This window comes from Pollicipes pollicipes, unplaced genomic scaffold, assembly GCF_011947565.3.
Source record: "Pollicipes pollicipes isolate AB1234 unplaced genomic scaffold, Ppol_2.1 Scaffold_4881;HRSCAF=5763_pilon_pilon_pilon, whole genome shotgun sequence".
In the NCBI taxonomy this organism is placed as follows: domain Eukaryota; kingdom Metazoa; phylum Arthropoda; class Thecostraca; order Pollicipedomorpha; family Pollicipedidae; genus Pollicipes; species Pollicipes pollicipes.
The window spans coordinates 11,537,590-11,544,109 of record NW_023596576.1 but is presented as its reverse complement, the minus strand read 5'-3'; positions in this window follow the sequence as shown (position 1 = coordinate 11,544,109).

Below are 6,520 nucleotides of genomic sequence, written 5' to 3'. Positions count from 1 at the left end.
CGAGAGAGAGAGAGAAGAGAGAGAGAGAGAGAGAGAGAGAGAGAGAGAGAGAGAGAGAGAGAGAGAGAGGGGGGAGGGAGAGAGAGAGAGAGAGAAAGAGGGAGAGAGAGAGACTGTGGCGCGCTCAACTCGATAAAAGTTTTGTGTTTGTGCTGTCACCCTCCCCCCCCGCCCCAATGGACATCCATGCGTATGCCCCTGTCTAACAATACATCAGGCTCGCAATGAAGTTGTAGACAGTTGAAAAACAACATGTTTGTAAAACCTCCGTTTCTAGATGGCAAGCTGTTTAAACAGGTGAAAGCCACCGCACCTCGAATGGTTTGCACGGCTTCAGTAGTAGCAGAATAAGAAGGGCAGCGTGGACTGGTGGCGCTTGTCTGAAGTCCATGCCAGTTGGAACAGCCCCCTAGACTCCAGCGTGTCTAGATAAGATTACGGTTCACCACACATGTATAAATCGGCTGAAAGAAAAATGCACACGGAAGAACGTGCTACATGAGGTCTCTTAGAAAATCTGCCCAAGAACATCACTTATGAATGAATATGAGTTCTATATGAAGGCAAAATGAAGCTCGGCGCTCGTAACCAGTTTTATGAACTCTGAAAACGCACGTTTACGGAGAGTGCACACACCCACGGTGATCACATGGTAGGCTGACACACGACAATTGCAGACGATGCAACTCATACCAGCCTTGGAGCATGTATTTTAAGAACAGCAAAATACCACGCGGATCTCAGGAAATAAGGATTATTGCGCAGCCGTGATCCTCTCCCGAAGCTCGGCGCATAAATGCAGTCTTGGGACCTTGACGCTCTTACGCTTAGTTTTTAAATAACTTGCCGTACTTTTTGAGCAGCGTCATTTAGTTGTATGCGTTTAAAAATATTTTGAAATCGGTGCATTGAACACTTGACGACCGCCGGCCAGTTTACACGCTTTTACTTGGTTGCGTGTCATCAATGCCTTTCCGTTTAGGCGCCTATGTTTAATCTAAGTATCATCACTCGATTGCGGCCAATACAGCAGTTCGCGAAAACTGGAAAATGAAACTGGATTTCAAATTTCCCCAGGAAAGATCCAATTAGGTCGAGCAACTTTTAATCTATATCACTTTGAGCTCTTATGTTGGAAATAGCCGACCTTTAATCTACTAGGTAAAAGAAGGTAGGTAAAAGAATATATCAAACAACCATCGTGACATTACATTATGAAAATATGCAAAATGGTGCCTGATGTCGTTGCTTCACCGGCACCTGGTGTACTGAAGGTTTTTTTTGGTAGAAGGGTCCACAACGCAAAAGAGCAAGAGTTTAAGGTCTTTCTTGCTTGTATCAAAAGCGTACATGAAACTCAGAGCGATGCGCTTCTGTACAGCATTACGAAAGAGTGTCACTGTTTCTAAACCCCCTGCAGGGAATCCGGATGGCAATCTAATCCTGTGTTCAGTCAACGGAAGTGCTGCCGTCCAAAGGTAAAGCCCCACATGTTAACTTTGTTTTTTTTTGTGTTTTTTAAGTTATCTCATTGATCTCCTCACGCTGAGTTCATGTATTTAAACCATCAGTTGAAATTTTCACTGACTTTTAGCCTTTATTAATGTAAAAGTTCGTGAACTTTCAACTATTGGTTAAGTATTTCGAATTCAGCATGAAAAAACGAATCAGATGACATAAAAAACACAAAATGGCCAGAAATGAACACATGGAGTTTTACATTTGGACGGAAAAGTGATGTTACTTTTTTAAACCCCGTGAAACTCCGGTCGTCATTGTGATAAGCCACGCGTCATCGGGAAAAACTCAAACTCAGCGCTGTTTCCTGCTTCGGTCGGTAGCACGCGAGATGCCAGAAATATACCAGAAAAACGGAATTAAGCTTGAATCTACGCCGACGGATTGTGAAAGAACCAGGACCCGGCCTTAAATATGCAGAAAAGTCAGCAAGAACCAAGACCCGACTTGCAATTGTGCCGATAGATCCAGCAGGAGCAAATGCTGAGTCAAAAATATGGCCATAGCTCCCATAAAAACCCAGAGCCAGCTTGCAAATATAACGGGGATCCAGTAAGAACCAAGATGTGTAACGTAAAGTCAAAGACGCTAACGATAACCATAATCCCACCTGGAGGTGCTGTTAGAAACCGGTACGTATTCTTTTCATCAGTTCACATTTTGCACTCTGCGCATACAGATACTTAAAAACACATGCAAGGCATATTTGAGTTCAGACATTATTTATGTGGCGGAATGTCGTTTAATGGCAGCCTAAGCTGGTTTCTATGAATGGGTCAGTGACAAGCAAAAGTCAGGATCAAACGGTTTGTGAGTGCATTAATTGAAACCAGAAATGAGAGTGCAGTGTTTGTGAGGAACCAATTGGAATTAAGAATCCGTATGTTGAGTTTGGTGAGAAAAAGACAGTGAGAACCGGAATCTAAACAGTAGTAGTGATTCTCTAGTATTCAAAATATTACAACTTCTGCAATTTTTCCAGCGTTGTAATGCCAGGAAAACGTCGTAGTGGTAATGCAGTGTTCGGCGGTTTTGGCCTTATAACAGACCGCATGGGCCACAGCTTTTTAAAATTTGGACAAGGAAGCTGGCGCCTTGCGGGCGAAAGATGGATATGAAGTAGGAGTTAGAGAATCATGCTGTATACATGTGTTGCGAGTATTTTCAAGTGCCGAATGCTCTGACTTCGTTTTTTAGAGAACGCTGCATGGTTAATACAACATTTGTAATTTATTGCGTTCTGTGTGTACCAGGAACTTTGGAAATATACCTATGAACTTTGATTACATTCACATGCTGAAATGTCAAACAATTACACATCCACGTTTCCGTACTGAAGCCACGCACTTGGCGCCAATTTTACAGCTCTTAAGTTGCAGTCACCTCAGCGCTTCATTGCAACATGAATCAGCACGGGTTGACCGACATTGGAGGTGTAATATTTGCCCCATTCATCTCTGTATTTTTGTTTCCTTAACATTCTTCACGCCATACTTTTTTCCATGTGCAGCTACTGTTGACATCACGGTGATTCGTCTTGACGCTTCAGATTGGCCGTAAAAATGATGAACTCATTACACGAAAACCATTCGTTCCGAACAACAACATTTACGCGTAAAATGTGCTTTTCAAGATGGCCTCTCAGAGTGTAGGCGTATAGACGCTAAAAACATTTCTTTTCCACCTCTAGATTCTAGAATGTGGCGCAACACGGACCAGAGCCAAACCTTGAACGAACTACCACAATACAGAATCTGGGGTTTGTTACCGTGGTAGCCGTTGTTTAATTCTGTGACGATATGACTTCTCTAAACAATGAAAGGACGAGTATGACGCCCCAATTCGCGGCTACTCCCAAATCCTTAGGCTCTACATTTACTGAGATCGGAGCGTTCTACCCTACTGTTTCTACAGCCTTGCATAGATACATACTGCAGAAACAAAACGTGGGACTAAGCGATGGAGATACTGTCTGTCGTTCGATCCGCCGCTAAAAAGTCGCCGCTGCTCCATACTAGAAAAGCTACGTGGTGTCAGAACACGTGCAACGGGTGCCCAATAGTATGTTGGAAATTTTGGGCGTGATTGCGCAATATGCCGGGGAGATATTCGCAAAAAGCTTAGGGCGTTGCATCGACTCTCTCCCTTCAAGGCGAAGGTTTATATGATATTCCGGATAGTTTCTGGCGCTGATCACGACTTACTCTTTTAATAGATTCGTCTTTATCACAATGATGATGAGGGAGGCCGCAATGCAAGCCAATCTCGTTCGAACGAAGCACGGATTATCAATTTGAGCGTCCGGGCTCGAACCCGACGTCGCGCTTTCTGGAAGCTAAAATCAGTGCAACTACCGCTAGCAATGACCTGCAGCTTTCAGCAAGAAAGAAATTGAGCAATTATGGAGAGACAATTGTGGTCGAGCTTGCGGCTGATAAGTTTCTGGTGTTCTTCTTTGATGGCACTTTTTGCGTTTTTGCATAATATTGTGAAGTGCTTCTTGTGCTGTGTTGGGTGTAAAGCATCACTTCTTTCTGCTCATGCCTTGATTTTCTCACAGTCTCGGATTTGGCAGATGGAAGTATCTGAAGTTGTATCCTTTTAGCGTCATGATCAATTTCCGCTGTGTAAAGTTATAACTTTTTAGCGTTGTGATCAATTTCTTTTGAAGAAGCACGGTTACTGAATCTACAGGTTATGTGAACTTGGCAACCAGTGACCTACTCACGGGGGCTATATTTTCTTCTGGATACGGTGTCTTATCGGCTATATCGCTGGGCTAATGTAGCTTGCCTCAGTCATATGGCCTCCTCTGAAAAATTAATGTCGTACAATCGAAGAACTTGGTGTATGGAGTAAGATTTTCATTGACTTGTGATTTTGATGTATATGTATACAGATATATTTAATATATATGCCCATATATATATACATATATGTATGTATATATATATATATATATATATATATATATATATATATATATATATATATATATATATATATATATGTATATATTTATATATATCTGTGTGTGTGTGTGTGTGTGTGTGTGTGTGTGTGTGTGTGTGTGTGTGTGTGTGTGTGTGTGTGTGTGTGTGTGTGTGTGTGTGTGTGTGTGTGTGTGTGTGTGTATCAAAGCTAGACCGGATATATTTGGTACATGCTATTGTTGCATGCCAAACATTTCAGCAGTGCTAAATTTAATACCTTTACAAAATCCATTCTTGTTGTTATGGTTGTCATGGTTACGGACACTTGTCTGTACAGTCGGATAACCAAGATAAGATCGCGGAATAAAGTTTGAGGCGTAGAAAGTCCTATTTAGCTATTTCATATCGCCAAGGCTTTCCTGCGCAGAATCATGTTCCGGTGCTCCGCGAAACGAGAATACAGCTGGCCACTGTCTCATTATTATTTTTCAATGAACTAATGACAAGCATGCACATTACGGCATGGTTTCGTGACTGCCGCCATAAAGTGCCAGTTCAAGATTTTTAGAGCAAGGGTTCGTTCGAAGCATTTTGTTACAAAAGGATTCCGAGCGTGATTTGAAGTTTTAACTACTCCATCCCACGAAGGACCCTGCGCGCAAGCCCGACGTGGACAACGCAAAAGGAAGCCCTTCCAGTGGCGGCGCCAGGCCCCTGGGGCAACTTAGGCACTGAAGCGGGAGCTGGCTATTCAAGCAGATACATGGCTATGGCTTTTGCATGCTTCTCTCTTGATGTGCTCTGAAACTTATCAAACCTCCCCTGATAAGAGGGTCGATGAGGTGGAAAATACCGTTGGACGTCCTCCCCTCCATACAATTTGTAGATACCTTTCCGGCGTGTCGAACAATCGTGCCAAAGTTTTCTGTGTCATCTGGGACATTCATTATGTGTGTTTGGACACAAAAATGTGTCCATAGTATTTGGCTTCTGAAAAGTGGCATTTTTAGGAACACTGCATGGCAGTCTTCGCCCGGCACGGACGGCGGGCGTCCCCGCCGCCGCGACAACCGGCAAAACCGCCTTTCGCGGCGGCGGGGAGTCAACTGTTGCAGTAATAGAGCCCTACATTATGCATACATGCTCAAAACACACGAAACTAGATGCTATATGCTCAGTATCAAAAAGGTGACACGCTTGTTGACTTTCATGGTGGAGGGGGGGGGGGTGTCCACTCCCCCCCCCCCCCCCCACCAGTTTGTGTCATGAACAACAGCGAGTCAGGGCGGCGGTTCAGCTCTCAGTTGGCGTTCAGAATAAATGGCGTACCATGCTCACTCGTTTATATGCCAAAAATATTGACAAGCTCCAATTTCAAGCGCGGGTGATAATGCAAAAAAAAAACGCTCAAAATGTCAGTGGCTGGGCAAGACGTTGGTGGAGGCTTAGCCCTATCCAGAGCTTTAGGTCCCAAAATTACTACTGTCAAGCTAGCAAGATATCTATATCAAACCGTCGGTCGGCAGTTCGTACCGCCACAATTTAGCTAAGGATTGGCAGGCTAATCAGAACTTGGGCCATGGATCTCAAATTGAAAAAGCCAAGTTGAACATACAAAGCTTCGCGAGATATGTGCCCAAACTCAACGTTTTAAAAAACGTGGGCACTGGTCCACGAGCGCACATTTTGAACTCTATCAAAACGGTCCGCTATGGTTATATGAACTTGAACCTAAAATTTGTTAGGCGGTGCTGAGTGCCCGGCTCACCTATTCAGCTTTTGAAACGCCTAGGCTTAACGTTATTAGCCTAGCAATTTTTACCAGATTATGAGAGTCCTGAATATCGGTGCATGACTTGATATAAAACCGCTGTTAGTTTGACAGACGTCCCGAACTTAGCTTAGGCTGGGTCAGGCATGCCCAAGCACCCATGTTCTCGGCGTGCTGCCAGGCCATGCTTCTAATGGGGTGAGTCAAAGTAGAAATTCTACGGAAATACTATTATGGATATATATGTTATCATAAAAACTCAGCGCAAACTTCGAAGATTGCATGGTTCATCATAGGT